This window comes from Mirounga leonina, unplaced genomic scaffold, assembly GCF_011800145.1.
Source record: "Mirounga leonina isolate KUSES-001 unplaced genomic scaffold, KU_Mleo_1.0 Mir_118, whole genome shotgun sequence".
Classification (NCBI taxonomy): domain Eukaryota; kingdom Metazoa; phylum Chordata; class Mammalia; order Carnivora; family Phocidae; genus Mirounga; species Mirounga leonina.
This window is the reverse complement of record NW_023270277.1, coordinates 5699223-5716772: the sequence shown is the minus strand read 5'-3', so window position 1 is coordinate 5716772 and position 17550 is coordinate 5699223.

The following is a 17550-nucleotide window of genomic DNA, read 5'->3' as shown; positions in this document are numbered from 1 at the left end:
ATCCAGAAATCTAGCATACAAGGATAACGGCCTGACACATCTCCACAAAATCTTTTTTCCCTAGAGGGTTTGGCTCTGTATTTTTTGAATGTCTCTTCATATAACAACAATTTTGGAATATTATTTTCTTTTGAGTGAGTAGAAAGAGAATTCAGTCTTTCTCTGGGCGTGGCTGAGGGAAACTTGTTTCGGATTATTGGCACTTTAGGGAAATCTCTTTCAGCTGCGAGACTGTGTGCTTGCACCTTGGGGCTGCTTCTGGAGGGCTGCTCCAGCCTGCCTTGGAGAATTCCAGCTTTGGCATCCACGGGCTAGTGGATACTGCCTTAGCAGCTGGTCCCGTTCAGCCAGGTCCCTGCACCCCCCAGTCCCCAAGTCAGAGCATGGTTGGTGGTAAGCTGGCCATTAAGACTGGGCTATGATAGCCCCCACCATGGAGCAGAGCCAACAGGATGGACAGGTGCTGTTCAGATCCTTCTCGATCAGACACAGGGTGCGGTCGGGGCTGGCTTGTTGCGGTGGCTGGTGTGGCCACAGCTGCTTCCTATCCACACGACTATCACCAGGGCAGAGAGGGAGACCCCCAGGCCCAGCGAGCTGCATGCTTCCAGAGTGGGCTAGGGGTGCTATTTCCTCCGTATGTCCAGGAGGGGAACACGCAGGGCCGTGGAAGGGACCGGAGCAAGGGAAGGCTCTGAAGCTTCAGCTACATTAGCAGGTGACATCTGCTTAGTAAGCCACCCTTAGCTGTCATGACCCTCCCTGCAAGTGAGGATGGATGAGGGATTTTTTTTTTCTTTCCTGAGCATTATATGGCAACAGAGACGAGATGTGTAAATGTGTAGCTTAGTTTCTGTCTCATGGTAACTGTTCAATAGCTGGCAGCTATTATGGTTATTAGTAAATTACCATCTGTTTAAGCATTCTCCTATGAGTTTTATCTGAACTTATGAGTCTCCCAGAGCCTGCTCATGCTTGGGAGAACTCACAAAGCTGAGGACCAACTCCAACAGGGACTCTCCAGGTTCAGTCCCCCTTCACTGGAACACCTTGAACAGAGATGTGGGTATTGCTGGATGAATAGTGTGTGAATTACCTTGCAATGTCAGGATCTGGGTAGTTCATTGCCTCAGTGAGAGTTAGCTGAGTGAGTCCTCCGGGGGTACCATGCTAGGTAGAGTGGAAGAAACAGAAAAAGATACCTGACTCTTGCCCTAATTGATGACCCCAGGGCTGAGAGAATTCAACCCATTGTTAATTTAGATGCTTTGATTGCAAGACAGAAATTCTTTTCAGTAGCTTAAGGCAAAGAAGGGAATTTATTGACTCATGTGATTGAAAAGTTTAGGGTAGGACTAGCTGGCTCAAGTGAGCAGAAGTGGAGAAATGGTTAAATGGAATCCTTGAGACTTGACCTCCCTGGCAGGTGGTTTTGTGTTCAGTTACGTTTTCTCCACCTGGTGGATCCAGGGAAATTCAATCTTCTAACTCCCCAGGGCAGATAAACCAGTAGAAAGAAAACATCAGTCTCCTATTTTCCTCCAGTATTCTGGGGACTGATGCTCTGGATCTAACTGGCCTATGTTGGGCCACATTCTCCCCTGACCTTGTTGCTGTGCTAGAGTGACAGGATGCTCTGATGGCCTGGGTCTGAGCATTCTATCGGGCTGCCTGCCAGTCTAGCCCTTACCAGCTGGCCAGAGAGTGGATGGGGGGCCCCTGAAGGTACAGCCTGGTCCTTTCCCACAGTACAGGCTGTGTTAGGTAGGCAAATATTGTAATATACACAGTAAAAGAATGCCCAGTACCTACATGATGAGACTATCACTGGGTATTGTAGCTTTCTATATAAATGACACCTTGGATCACAGTGCTTAGCAAGTGGTCAAGAAACGTTTCCTGATTTGATCTGCCACCAGACTTTAAGTTCTGGGAACAAACACTGTTGTGTTATTATCATCATGCATATTGCTTAGCATATACAGCGTTTTTGTAAGTATGTATTAAATGACTTTGCTATAGGATTTTGGGGGTAGGGAGGGGGGAAGAGAGCATATGAAGACTGCTTTGATCTGAGGGTCTGAGATTATTAATTTCTGGGGCCACAGGGCTGTATTCTTTTGAAAATATAAGAGCTGCCCCTTTTACTCCTGCTTTTGTAAATTTTCCGTTTAAAATGCGAAGGCAGCCATGGATTTGTGGCCTTTGGTAAGAAGGTGCCAATTCTACGAATATTAATCAAACCTATTTATTTATGAGGTAATGTGAGTGCTTATTTTTTCTTGTGTTTTTAGACTTCATGTTACAGTGTTTCCTTAGAGGCCAAGGCAGATGGATTTCCATAGACGTTCCCTTATACAAACAGATCCATCATATTCACCTGCCAGTACTGTGTGGGAAGCCAGGGGGCGGTTCATCACCTGCAGAGCGGGTAACTGGGAAGCCAGGGGGCTGATGAACCGCAGCTGCAGAGCGGGTAGTTCTTCCATGGGGGCTAGTGCACCCCCCTCACCCTTGGTCCTGGTCTTCCTCAGGTCAAGGGCACATGTGTGTTTCCTTGTCTGTTTCCCTCCCCAACCAGGAGGGAGCCCGGTCATATTGATGCCCATCACCTGGACCCAGCACCAACGTCCAGCACATAGCAAGTGCCCAAGAAAACATATATGGGCTGAACGAATAGTGCTGTTTTGAGGAATATAGGCTTTAAAAGGCAGGGTGGTGGATATGGGTTGTTTGGGGGAAAATTCTATTGAAAGACGGTAGAGCATCTAAACCCCCCGCCTTCCTCCCGCCGCTAGACAGTAAATACCCAGAAAATCATATGGAGCATTTATTGCTCGGCACTGAGTCAGGCTCTGTCAAAGTCGCAGGAGAATATAAAATTAGACACTTGTCTCACTGAGGAACTCAGGATATAGTCAAGAAGGCATTAAAAAAAAACAACCCGAAGTAGCACGTCCTCCACACCACAGAAGTGTGATGCAGGTGCATTCTCTCTACCCTTTGGAGGTTTTGTGGAAGAGGCAGGCCATGAATGGAGCCCTGAAGGTGATCAGTTAGGCAAGATTTTTCCAGGTGCAATGATGGGAAACCTACTCAAAGCAGGCTTAAAATAAAAGATGGGGGAAGGGCTTTCTTAGTGAGCTTAAAGGAAATGACTCAGGAGTTGAGGCCTGGAGGGCTTGGGCTGGGGAGGCGGCCCTGGGCCCCGTTTGCTCTCTGCACGGCCTAGCTCCGGTCTCCTTGGAGGCGGTGCCTCAGGCCATCACCTGCGCAGCCCCCAGCAGGTCCAGCCTTAGAGCCACATGGGTCTGGCAGGAAGAGGGCCCTTCTTTCCAGATGGCTCCAGTAAATATCCTGGCTTAATTCTGGTTGGCTCTGATCTCACGCAGCCCTGCACCAAACCCCACGGGAATGTGAGGGGACTGTGTCTAAGCCTGAACGGCAAGCTCACTCCCGTCACCAAGGACGGGGTCAATAATTCGACCTGTCAACAATGCGCATTGAATGCATAATGAATACATGAATAAATGAGTGAGTGAGCAAATCAGTGACAGGATGGATTATGGATTTGGGGAAAGCCAGGCACATAGCATAGAGTGAGATGTGCTTTTGGCTTCTGTGGCTGAATAGGCCTCTTGACTTGTAGCCCCAAAGGAGGCCCAAGCATGGGCTCTCGGAGGCACTGCCTGGTGTGTTCACAGGGTTCGCTGTCTGGCAGCGGGCCACAGACCACCAAGCACGGGCCGAGGCCCCCTGCTGCTGGAGGTGCACCCACATTCTTTCCTGAGCAGGTGCCTGCTGCTGAAGCCTCCCCTGAAGGCTTCAGGTTCTGGACCTTCTGTCCCTGGAGGCTGAGCCCAGGAGGCGGCTGAGGTGCATGCAGTGCAGTAGACAGGTAGGGATGTCCACAAGCTGGTCTTGCTTTAAAGCCTGAAAGCAAGACAAGGCGTGGGCAGCATCCCTGACAAGATGGTTCAGAAGAGCATGCCCTTCCAAACGTCAGAACCCCAGGCTCTAAGCCCACAGGAACGTAGACAGTGGAGGGTGGCAAAGGAGACTTGAAGGATGTGTGTTGCTCTGAATGGCTCCCAGGCCCCTCACTGATGGGTCCCCTCATCCCTGCGCATAGGGGGTCACCCTTGACATCTGACTGCTACCATTAACGTCTGACTCTCAACATCAGGAGCTCCAAATGTAAGGTGCACTCTGCAAATGGCCTTGCTGAGGGGCTGGGGCTCCCCCCGCCCCACTTGTCGGGCAGCCTGGTCCTGCTCTGAGTGACCTTGCTCAGCTGCTCCTATTCCTATTCTGGGCATTAGTCACATAGACACACCCTCCTCTCCATCTCCCACCTCCACCCTCCTTCCTTCTGGAAGCATTTCGAATGGAAATACGATATTAAATACATAAATTAGCAGAGAGATGCTGAATCAAAGTGCAAATACTCTGTATGACATGTTGTGATCCATGGCACAGAATATTATTAAGCCTTATAAGGAGACTCCTATAATTATGTGTCAGTTTTCAGATTGATCTTTTTAAAAGAGTTGTATTATTAGTCAGCTTTCCAAGCCAATACCTAGGAGCTGCCCTTACATCTGTATTCCCCGAAGACACATTTCAATCAGTCACCACACCAACTTCACATCCTTTGGGCTTCTTGAATTGCGTCTTCTTTGGATTTCTTATCCAAATCACCTCACTTGTCTCTCTGCCTTCAATTCTGCTTACCTCCCATTCATTTTGCATGCCTGGGCCAGCGTGATCACACTGAAACCCCATCCATTTACCACTTTTACTGGCTGCTTCTCACCTTAGAGGAAGGTCCCTAAGGCCTGTGCATCCCCCCGGGAGCTGGCATCTGCCTCCCTCCACGGTCTTGGCTCTCACCAGCTCCCTGGCATCAATCCTTTGAGAAGAAAGAGATTGGCTTTCTGGCAGAGGGTCCTTAGGATAACCCTGATCTTTGGATCTTCTGGCTTTCCTCCTTCTGAAGCTCCCAGGTTCAGGGCTGTCTGACACCTGATGCTTTTGGGACAGGCGGGAGAATTCGTGCTCCTAACCACCCGCACTTGCGTGAACCCGTCTCCCCTACTTTGCCCCGGGGGGCCGTCATGAGGCAGGACTCTTGCTTCCCATCCTGGCTCCTTTAACCTCCCTGCAGGGCTCTCTTCATTGGCACCCTCTGTTTTATCTTACTGACTTAAACAGCACGTTGCAGTGGCTGGCAGAGCTAGAGTTCAATGTCAAGGCCAGTTTCCTTCCAGTCCAACTCCCTGATCTGCGGCACATTCGTCTGCCTTTATGCCTTCCACGAACATAAGCTGGGACCTGGTTTGCTCCCATGTGAGCTATCGACCAAAGTCTGGATGCTGGCGGTGCTGGGGACAGACCTCTGTGCCGGGGAGTAGACTTTACTCCGCTGTAACAGAGGCACCCCCGGGGTTCAGTTTTGCAGTCATTTTCTCTTCAAGAAAACCATAAAGAATTATGTCAAGTTAATCACTGAACTCTGGAAATACTGTGTGTCAGGTATAGACTGGTATCAGATGGAGCTGGGTTTGGATCGCAGCTTCCTGGCGGGGATCTGAGTGAGCCTAGACAAGTGGGGAGTCTCTCTCGGCATCTCAGTCTGCCCTCTGGGAGCAATGACCTGGGCATAAGTCCAGGCTCCACCAGTGTTTTGCTGTATGACTTTTGCTAGGTATTGGTATCTCGTGCACAATGGGATAATGAGGACTATACCCCACGTAAATGGCTTCAGAAACAGAGTCCCTAAAAAGCACCTAGCTGTGTTAGCTCTTGTTGGTTGGTTGTTTACAGTTGCTATTGGTACAATTACTATTGGTTGATTACAGTTACTATTACTTAACTTCTCTTTATCTCAGATCCCCACCCATGAAGTGGGAATCTGCTACTAAAACCCCGCACAGAGCTGTTGTTGGAGAAGTGTGGGGAATGTCCTTGCTGGCTTCTAGCCTGGTGAAGTCCCCTGTCGGTCAGTGGTGCTGGCTAAATTGTCGGCACTCCCCCCATCGATCCGTGCAATAACATTGTCAGAAAAGGGAAAGGAGACCAGAGTGGCATAGTGGGAGAGGGACAGTGCGTGCGTGTGTGTGTGTGTTACAGATTTCCTCCTGTGTTTTGAAAAGTGTGATGGCTCCTTGATTTCACAAGCTCAGTCCCCGCGGTACATACGCCCCATCACAGGTTGGCAGTTACATCCTTGGCAATTGGTATTCCCTAAGGATTAATGTCTGGTGCCAGCTCTAATGTTAGAACCATAATTAGAATATTCATTATGCTAATAGCATTACACCGTTCATCTTATGTATATCGATGTATGAGAAGCTATGATAATTCCATGTAACTTACTTGGGAGCAGGTAGGCTGGTGTGTCATGTGAAACATCCTTTTCCTAATCCACCGAGACAGGAGGGAGGAGGAAATGAGCGTTAACCCAGGACCGGCAATGCTCCCAGACCTGCGTTAGGTGCTGTGAAGACCGGGATCTCACCGCATCCTCACAGTCGTTCCGAAATAGGCATCACTGGCGTCTGCATTTCACGGGTGAAGAACACGGGTTTGGGGCAGGAAGTAAGGTATTCCATGTCACAGTTATGAGTTGGAGCTTAACCCAGGAGGTGAGCCCAAGGTCCCTTTCAACCAAAGTGCGAATCAAGACTGCCAATTCTCTGTCCAGCTCCGGGGACCTGGAGAAAGACCTCTGCTTCTTTCTCACTCCATTTTCACCTTCCTCACAGGAGGAGTGGCCAGACTGGCTGAGATGTTTGCAAAACAGGTGGGAGTTTTCAGCAGGAGAGGGAGCAAGCAAACATGAAGCACTGTTTAAATAAATGCAGGAGCTCATCACTCAAGTTCTTTATTAAAGGAATAGAAATGTGTTAGTACAAGCCAGAGGCAGGGCTCAGAATAATGGCTGGGTTCTCAGTCTTGGTAATTTTTAGGAGATTTCTAGTAGTGGTGTAGTCTTTTCTGTCACTGTGACTATAGGGCGCGGGGGATAGGGGGCAGGGGAAGGGATGGAGGGGGCCAAGTGGGGACGCATTGAAGATGAAGATGAAGATCCTTCATCTTCGTGGGGGTGAACTCTGGTTGTGGGGCCTGGGCCCCTTCTAAGCCCAGGCAGAGGAACTGAAGGTGGCCCAGCAGGAGGGCCCTGAGTGGGCGTTGGGAGTCCTGGGGTCTCCTTACCATGACCATGAGCACTCGGTTCCTGTCTGGGCTTCTCTCCCCCCTCCTTTATAAGAGGAGACTCTGCCAGCCCTGATTCTTTCAGTTGCAAGTGACAGAAACTCTAGTAATTTGAGCTGAAGCTTTATCTTGGCCTGCAGATGAGCCTCCTTTAGGCAGTGAGAAACTTGGCAGGCAGCCTCTGTAGGCTTACTAGCCTCAGTTTAGGACTCTAGAGAAAAGAGGGCTATCCTCTCTAAGTATCCACACCTAAAATTCCAGGGAAGGTTCTAGATGGTCTGTTCTGGCTCACAGCTTTACTCATGTGCCCGTGGCCAAGAGGATGGGATTCTATGGCTGACTTTTTGTCAGAAGAAATTAGGGAGCAGGGACGCTGAGCAGACAATAGCAAATGATGTCTGCCAAGGAGAAGGAATAATCCTTGTGAATTCCAAAATAAGCCAAAATATGCTTGCCTGTTTTACCAGTTAAATATTTACTAATTTCTCCCAATACAAACTTTCTCCTTTCCTTATTTTCTTCCCTCTTTAGTGTAAACAAAATTGTTTTCAAAGGAGGAGAAAGTTCTATCTGCTTGTTCAGCGTTTCTTCTGTTAAAGATTTGTTTAATCGCTGACTGGCTTCTCTTCCCATTGGTGGGTACAGCAGATCACCATGCAAATTTGGAGGTACCTGCCCAACAAGATGCCCAGAGCGTAAAGGGGCCTCTTCACTGCTTCCATCAAAACTGGGCAAATTTAACTCCTCTCTAACCCTGTGTTAAAATGTACCCAGAGGAAATGAGAATACATTTAAAATACTAAATTGTATTATATAACTATTTTCAAAAGCATCTGAAGCTACTTACCCCAAACACACACACACACACACACACACACTCAAATGACACAACAACCAACCAGCCAGCAAACCAAAACAATGACAGCAACAACTCAGTACATTTAACCAAGAGATGGAAATAGGAAGATAAGGCAGCAAAGAATTAAGTAGATGGGTAGAACTCTGAGACATAAAGTGATAAGAGTACCCATGATTCGAAATCACACTCAGCTCTGAGGTTCTCAGCATCAGGACAGAGAGACACTCTGTGACCTTTGAGAGCGAATCAGCTTCTCAGGGGCAATAAAGTTTTCCCCCTCAAGATAGGCATTATCATACCCATCTTTTCTAGCACTATGTTCTAAAAGAGATTTCGTGTCTGAATTTCTATACAAACATCAATGAATGGCACAAGGGACTATTTTCTGAGCTACAGAAACAGATGGCACATGGCAGGTCCTATTGATGGGAAATACAAGTTGTGAAGTTGAGGATTTCTGGCTGGTCTGACTGGGTCCAAATGTAGAATTTATTTGGAGGGAACGGAGGGGCACTTGTTTTAGAAACTAGGATATGATTACATGCATCCACGATTATTAGGTTCCAGGCACGTCAGTCTATTGCCTGAGTGATTTCTTGTCCCCACATCAGGCCAAGTACCATGTCCCCTTTCTGAAATGCCCCAATGCCCTCAATGTTCTTCAAATGCCACTTCTGGGGAATGTTTTCTATCTCCCCCAGGCTAGCCTGTCTTCCCCACCACACTCAGCCCCCTGAGAGCTCAGTCTGTCCACATACACCTTGCCTGGTATATATCACAATTCTTTAGCAATTGTTTGTCTAATGCATGCGCAATAGTTAAAGGCCAATGGCCTTTAGAAAATAGGAAAAGAGACACTAGTTAGGCAAATTTCGGGTGAACTAGCCTACAGTCTTGAATTACATACCATTTTTAGTGCATAGGCGATGAGACAGATAAGAATGTATCTGCCAGGGGAATCAGAAGAAGAAACTTCCCAAAGGATTTAATATACTTTTATTTAAGCCATTCATTTAAAGAGAGCTGAAATATTGGTTATGTTGGAAGAATCCATCAGTCCGTTGATATTTTGAATGCCTATCAAGGGCTAGTGCAATTCTAGGCATTGGAGACCTAACAAGGATAAGAGGGGGAAAAAAAACCCCAACAACCCATCTGCTTCTAGTGGGGAGAGAGGCATGATCAAACAGATAAGGTCATTTCAGGCAGGGATAATAAGTAGTGTAAAGAAAATGTCAAATGTGAGGGGAGTGGGGAGGGGCGGCTCTAGTTTGAGAGGCCTGGAGGAGGAGATGGCTCTGGAGCTGAGACATGAATGGGAGGAGAGACAGCCATGTGAGGATAGCAGGAGAGCGTCCTCAGGAGGGAGAGACACACACAAGTCCTGGAGCTGGAATGAGGTTGGTCTGTGCCGAGAACAAAAGGCCACCGTGGCCTTCTGCAAGACGAAACATCCAGACAAGTCAGATGACCAGGAAGAGCTGTATTATCCAGGGGCTGGTGGGCCCATTGATTTGGATTTTATTCTGAATATGTCAGGAACTTGCTGGAAGGTTCTAAGCTGGGTAGTGACAAGATCTGACATAGGCTTTGCAAAGATTACACTGGATTCTGGGCAGAGCACAGCCTGAGTGAGGAGAGAGGACGTGGGGAGGCCAGACGGCAGGTAGCAGTTGCTCAGGCTAGCGCGGATGGCGACGGCCATGAGGGGTGGGACAGTGGAGCGGTGCGGGCAGGGTGGTGGATGGCTGTTCTGGAGCTCCCACCCATTGGACCTGCTGCTTCTAAGTTTCTGGCTAAGTAGCTGGTTGATGGGGGCGGTCCATCTCCTGAGAGAGAAAAGGCGAGGGGAAGACCTGGGTTGGTGGTGGCTGGCTTATGGAGAAGGGGGCAGGTGGAGGGGCCACTGAAGAGAGTAAGAGTATTCTGACCACATTGCATTTGAGATGCCTGCTGGATGTTGGTTATAACTCATGGGAAGCTGCTTCATTACAGTTATGTTTTTTCAAAAGTCTTGAAATACACTGTCTTCTACTTCTTTCAAGGAGGTCTTAATTTTGTTTGACGTCTAAGCATTAAAGGCAGCTTCACTCACCATGACATCACCTTCCTTTTGTGTTCTGTTCATCCTTCTCTTTCTATTTACTTTGTTCCTTTCTGTTGCTTTGGAGGAAAAATAATAAACCCTATCATTTTCCCCTGTCTTCAGATACCATATTTCAATATAGCAAATGCCTGCAACTCATTCATTGGCTCGTTCATTCATCCAACGGACGTTTACTGACCTCCCGGCTCTGCACAAAGCTAGCATAAGAAATTGAAATGGGTAGATACAAAGAAAAATAGAACAGAGTGTGGGATGATGGAGAGGTGGCCAAGCGGTAATAAGTAGTCATGACATTCAGTTGCAAGAAACAGAGAGCAGAGGGGGCCCATGGAGGAGATGACCCTAGGGGATGCTGAGGGTGACTTTGAAGAGCTCCTTGCAGAACGGGAAGTTCATGGAGCAGAGAGGACAGTGAGGCAGGCTGGAGCCAGGCTGGAAGAGCTGTGGGTGCTGAGCAGAGGAATTTGGACTTTGAGAGGCTGGAGCCGGTCAAAGATTAAAATAATTTCACACTACTCTCCTGGTGGTTCCTGGTGGGACCAAAGGCTCCGTTGCCTTCTGCACCTGCAGTGTCGTCATCCGAGGACACGATGCCCCAGCCATGACCCACTCACCATGGGAACAGAGCTCGCTCTCTGGACCCCTATTACGCTGACCTTTGCTTCCAACTCTAGAAGGAATAAAGTAGAAAAACTACCATTGGTGGTTAAGATTGCTCATTGCTTTCTGTGGCCAAAAAAGTAGGGGTTCCATCTGCCAGCATTTTGAAATAAGCATTCTGGTTTTTACATCTGGTCAGACCCCACCCTGGTGGTGATACCGAAATGCATGTGTTAATGTGATTGGTGTTGTGGGTGTGAGTGCATGTGTGTGTGTGTGACTGGGTGTGAGTGTGTGAACCTTTGTGCGTGCGTGTGTACATCAAGCAGATTCCTCTGGCAGCCAGAGCCCACCTACTCTGAAAGAACTCATGTCAAAGTAAAGATAAAACGCTTGTGCGGACAATTCAGAAGTGAAGAGAAGGGCTGTTTTTGTAGTGGGAATATTTTCAGGCAGTTTAGAACGAGAGGCTTCCAGACATGATTGGAAGCTATGCTGGGCGTGAAAACAAAGACCTCTGTTGCAAACCTCACGTGAAGGGCATGTCAGCCATAAATATTTAGCGTTATTAAATGCAAGTATTTATTAAAACACGAGGCTTTTTTTAAAGGATTTCTGGGCTTATTGTGCTTAATGTCAACCCGTGTTAGCACGTACGGCTTTACCTTTCAGAGAAAAGGTTCAATAGCCGGTATTTAGTGAGATCTGTACACCTACAAGCTGCAGATGGTTTCATTTTATAAGAGATGAAACTGCATTTGGTGGAACTGATTAAATATAAAAACACCACCATCTGCCATTTATTCTAATATAAAATGGTTTGGGCAGATGCTGACATCTTTCGAGATGATTGATTCATCCCTGACAAGAGAAGATGTGCAGAAGGTTCCAGCCGCCCACTGCTCAGACAATACCAGTTTACAGGTGCAAACACCAATCCAGGCAGCTTGATGTGGAGGGAGCAGGTGAACAGACAGCACTTTAATAAGGAGTATCCACGCATTTCTAAGCACATTCACTGTCTTCTCCCCACTCCCCACCTCCCTTGACTTTTGGCCTCCATTTTAGCTGGAAGAATATTCTACACATGCACTGCATTCTATTCAGTGCCTGATGTCCCGGCACTGGGATAACTGGGAGGAGTCTATTTTAGTGTTGAAAACGTTCAAATGCTCTATACATGTTGCATATAGAATTAGATTTTCAAAGCGGACTGTAGGGTTTCATTAAAAAAATATATCATTTACAAAGAAGCCAAGCCACGTGTTACAAACTGACTTAGAAACGGCTGCATCCCTAGACCTCCAACATCTATGGTGTTCAGATGCCCTTTACAGAAGTGTATGAACTTAGATCTTTGTGTAGGAATGTTTTCCTAACCATTTTTTAGCAACCTGAATACTTTGAGAAGGAAAATGTAGACATCAAGACATTTATTTGGTGCTATGTTTATAAAATATCCATCTATTTATGTAGTGATTGTTAGACGCAAAATGATTTATCTTCTCTGATAGAATTAAAGCCAGAGGTGAAGCTGGGTTTTTTTCCATCTGGTTCGTCGCATTTTTAAATGTGTGAGTTCTTTATGGATGGTTAGGCAAAGTGATTTAAGACTATTTCTTGATATTATTTTCAATTCAATGCAGCGAGCCTGTGTGCATTACAGTGCACTCGGGCTGCGATTATATGTGCATATAATCGTGCATGTTTGTGCAGATACCTTTCCATTTTGGTGCTCACAGAAAAGTTGGTTATTTTGAATCAGATGCTCATCCACTTATTTCTTTTCTATTTCTTGTTGCCCATTTCTTCTGCTGTCTTGTCTGGTCATCAAAATAGGAGCATTAGATTTTGTCTATTTCTCTGCCAGCTATTTAAGTGACCCTTGTAATGTTACCAGAAACTTCTTTCTGTTCACATTCTTAGCATCTTTTCTCTCTTCTCCTACTCATACTTTAGTCTTTACATACTTTTCATATTCTGTCCACCTCTTTTTACCCACCACCTGTCCACTGGCCTTCTTGATATTGTTTGTTATCTTATTTTGTTCCTCCAGGTTTGGGGAACACTAGGATTCACCTTTTCAAAGTCGTAGGATACTCTGAGGGGGTAGTTTCCTTCCTACTTCACCGTACCTACCCCCACAACCTTCTTCCCAAACTCTCACCTCTCTCTGTGTCCTTCCCTCCTGTTTCTCTCCCTTCATAGAGCATCTACTTGCTGAGGAAGAACAAGATACTGTTATGGGTATAACTGTGTCCCCTCCTCCCAGAAAAATTCATATGCTGAAGTCCTAACTCCCAGTACCTCAGAATGGGACCATATTTGGAGATAGGGTCCTTAAAAAGTAATCAAGTTAAAGTGAAGTCATTAAGGTGGGCCCAAGTCCAATCTGACTGGTGTCCTTATAAGAAGAGAACATTTGGACAGAGACTCACAGAGAGGGAAGACCAAGTAAAGTCACAAGGAGAACATAGCCATCTACAAGCCAAGGGGAAAGCCTGGACCACAGTCTCCCTGGCGGCCTCAGAAGGAGCCTACCCTGCAGACAGCTGGGTTTCAGAATCCCGGTCTCCGGAACTCTGAGAGAGTAAATCTCTGTTATTTAAGGCCCCGGTCTGTGGTGCTTTGTTACAGCAACCCTAGCTAACGAATACGGAGACTGCCCTGCCCTCGGGGTCCCCGCTGGATGGGCAATAAAGATGCAAAGAACTATCATGACACAGTGACAGGACCTCCAATGAAGCTCTAGCAAGTCAGAGTTTAGGCTATCTGAAAGGGCCAGGAAGGCTTCTTGGAGGAGGGGGCATGAATGTTGCAACTTAAATGATGAGGAAGGAGTTTTCAGGCAGGCATTTAGAGGAAAGTATTCTGGGCAAAGGGAAACTCGTGCAAACTTAGGAGGGAGGCTGTAGAAGAACTGTGGTCATAGGTGTTTTGTCACGACTCAGGTACTGATGGTACTCTTCACCCGCATTCCCCGTCCTCGATGACATGGCCTTACCTCCTGCCTCTACACCCTCCTTCATTGAAGGACATTCTTTATGCGGTGAGCAAATACACTTGTCTCTGGAATCCAAGGTAATGTTTCCAACCTTGGACTTGAAATGTGAGTGGAGCATGGGTCGTGCTCTCCCTCTGCACAACTTACTGGTTTAAAACAATCATACATGGTTGTGTCTCACAGCTCTGTGGCTTGGCTGAGCTCAGCCAGGCAGTTCTCCCAGGGTCCCTCATGTGCTCACAATCAGATGGTGCATAGAATTGGAATTTATCTGGAAGCTTGACTGGGTGGGTTGCTGGGTGGGCTTCTTCGCTCATGTTTGGGACCCAGTGCGATGGCTGGAGCAGCCGCAGGTACTTGGCCCTTTCTCCCCACGTGGCTTCTCCACGTGCTAGTTTGGGCTTCCTTACAACATGGCATTGGGCCTGCCTTTCTCCAGAAAAAAGGCTTTCAAGAGACAAAGGCAGAAATTTGCACCCCAACCCCAGAAGTCATCCAGCAATGCTTCGGCCACATTTCATTTGACACCACAATGGTCAAGATTCAAAGTGAGGGGGGCTGTAGAAGGGCAAGATGTTGCGGACGTGTGGTTAATTGGAGAGTGGCTCCCACAAGCATTTTTTAGGTAGTAACACTGGGTTTGTATTTGGTTCCATCTTCCTTGTGGTAGCGAGCTAACTCTGTGAGATCACCATCAAGAATTTGAACTGCAACAGGCACCACGAAGTAGGTTTTCTTTGCCTGAGAATACTGGACCAAAAGAGTCTCAGATTTAGTAACTAGATCTCCTTAGCTAGAACGGATGACTCCATGCAGATGTCATAGCCCAGAGCTCTGGCGGATTGTCCAACTGGGGCCAAAGTTGACAAGGAACAGAGATCAGAGAGTTTTCTGCCTGGTGTGATTGCTACAAGGTGACTCAAGGCATAAGGGGCATCCTTTGTGAAGCCATTAAACCTGCCTTTAATGAATGGGGACCCATTAGCATGACCATTCTCCCTGCTTATAGGGAGTACCTACCAGCCACCCGATTCTATGACCCATGAGTCATGATGGGGGAGCCTTCAAGGAAATCTCTGAAGCCAAAGCAACTGAATATAAGTTAAGGTGAAAACTTAAACTGGCTGCTAATTAATTTTCTGTGAGTTATCTTTCAATCCTAGTTAAAAGGATTAATTTTTCAAAACAAGGAGCCTTGTTGGCTAAATGGTTGCAAGAGCCATGGACACCAGGAGGGACAGGACGGTTGGGTTTCAAGTTGCAGGTAGAAGGCACGCGTGATCTGAACCTCCTGTGTGCAGCTTCCTTCCTGGGCTAGCCCACCCCATGGGGGCTCCAGGCTCCTGTTCCTCAGATGGCTTCGCTCTGTCCACAGCCTCTCTAAAGGCTCTCCCTAATTTGTGACATTTTCCCTGTGATATTACTTTTCATTTTTTTTCCCCTGCAAGCAGATTTCTTCTGCCATATGCTCATTTAATTCTAATTGTGGTGCATGAACATCTTGTGTAGTAAGTGGCCGTGTCTCTGGAGGCTCCGTGAAACTGAGCGCTGCGTGACCCGTGAAACCGTGTCAATGTGAGAATCTCATTGGGCAGGTCTGATAACTTGGATCTCTCATTCCTGATTAAAAATAGCACAGGTCCAGAATATTTTTGTCCTTTTAATAGGAAGGCCATACTGTTTGATTGCTCCTAAATTGCATCATGCTTACATATCTGTTAAGGGAAAAATTGCCATGCAATATGTTTTAAGAAGTTCAGTTTCTCTGAGTGTAGGACCTCAAAGTTTGAATCTGGCATGTAAGGGCTGAAATAAGGAATGGTAATTTTTAAATTCCCCATCACCAGGAGTAGAAGTTTCCCAGGCTTGGCAAGTTGACAAGATGTTGACGATCCTTACCAGTAGGTATTATTTGGAACATCCAAGGCATGCTTGCTTTCAAATATGTGCCTTGTCAGTGGAAAGTTGGCTTCCATCTGCTCAGTGTCACCCCACCTGCACTGCAGGTAAAGGGAACGGAAGGAAGGGCCGGGAAATGACAACTTGCTCCACGATGCTGAGTTCCTGCCTCCGAGCTAAGGAGGGGAATGATTTCGATTTGGGGTAGAACTATAGCATCACTCTTTCTGGAAACTGTCTGAATGCCTCTCTGTTCATATTGGCCAATGTCATTAACCGTTTCCTTTCAGTGCCCCTTCTATAGGCTGTCCTATAGAAAGCACTCCTGGAATTTGGAGCTCTTTGGACAGATGTGCTGGGTTGCCATTTGTGTGTGTGTGTGTGTGTGGTATGGTATCTTCCATCTGGAGGGGTGGCTCGCGCCAACTTCATTATTCATTCAAAGTGAATGGTGGTGGCCAGCCTAAGGCTGTGTGTTCAAGTCTGTTATGTCAGCAACTTAATAGGAGGAGGTGTTCTCTATACATCACTATGAACCAGGTTCTTTCCTGGTTCCGAGATGTTCATGGGTTCTCTTGTCTCAAAAGCCCTTCTTTCCGTCGTATACCTGAAAAACTACTCATTCCTTGAAAAATCCCACAGTTGCATTTGACATCTTCCCTGCAGGCTGTCCGTCTATGTGTGTTTGGATCTCCAGCTAGCAGACAGAAATGATCAACAATGGTAGTGTTTTAAAACTTTTTATTCCTTATTGCCTTTTTGTCCTTGGTCGGTTCACTTGCCAATCTTTGTATTTCCAAACTACTTTCACATAGAAACTCTTCTAATCTTTTGGGTTATTTTTGTCGCCTTTCTCCCGGTCCTCTCATCCCTTTCTGTAGAGATATTCACCAGAACAGCACGGTGTTACAGGGGAAAATTAATTCCTTTGCCATTTCACGGAGATTTGATCTAATCTTTTTTTTTTTCCCCACAAGAACTGTGTCCACTGGGTAATGGTTGACAGATGCTTTTTGTTTATCTTACGATCATGTTTCATAGTTTTGCTTGCTATTTAGGAGGGCAGAAACACCTTGAACTTTCAAGAAATAGCACATGGTGCTTAAACACAGACTTTTTCCAAATCAGCCACAGTGGGAACAGTTACACCATGGAAATTGGCAGAAACTGCAAACCAGGCTTTTCTTGTCTTGTCTTTCTTTTTTTAACCAAGAGCCAGTTTACTGTTGCATCTCGTTATAGTGGATTCCTTTGCTTCCCGTGGGTTCATACGTACAATTCAGATTAGCTTACGATTCATGAAACATTGGTGTTCTATGAGCTTGTGATAGGTGTTTATTTGGAAAACAAGAGGGGTTTTGAACAATTATGGGGTAAACACAAACATTTTTTTAAAAGATTTTATTTATTTATTTGAGAGAGAGAGAGAGTGAGTGGGGGCAGAGGGGCAGAGGGAGAGGGAGAAGCAGGCTCCCCGATGAACAAGGAGCCTGATGCAGGGCTCGATTCAGGGTCCTGAGATCATGACCTGAGCCAAAGGCAGACACTTAACCGACTGAGCCACCCAGGTGTCCCATCCCATTGGGTGTGTGAAAGCTTGCTGTAGATGGGATACCACCTGAACTAAGGAAGCTCAAGAGCTTCATTGTGCCTCCTTATCTGGTTTGCATTATTCTCTCCTTGTTTCTCCTGGTTCTTACTCACTGTCCCATTTGTATAAAAACATGCCTGTTGGTAACACAATCTTTGCGACTTGATATCTTTTTTGAAATTCTCAATGAATTTGTTGTGTTTGTTTTTCCTCAAGTGCTATCTTCTCTAAGATCCCGATTGGTTAGATATTGCAGTAAGGAGAACACTGCT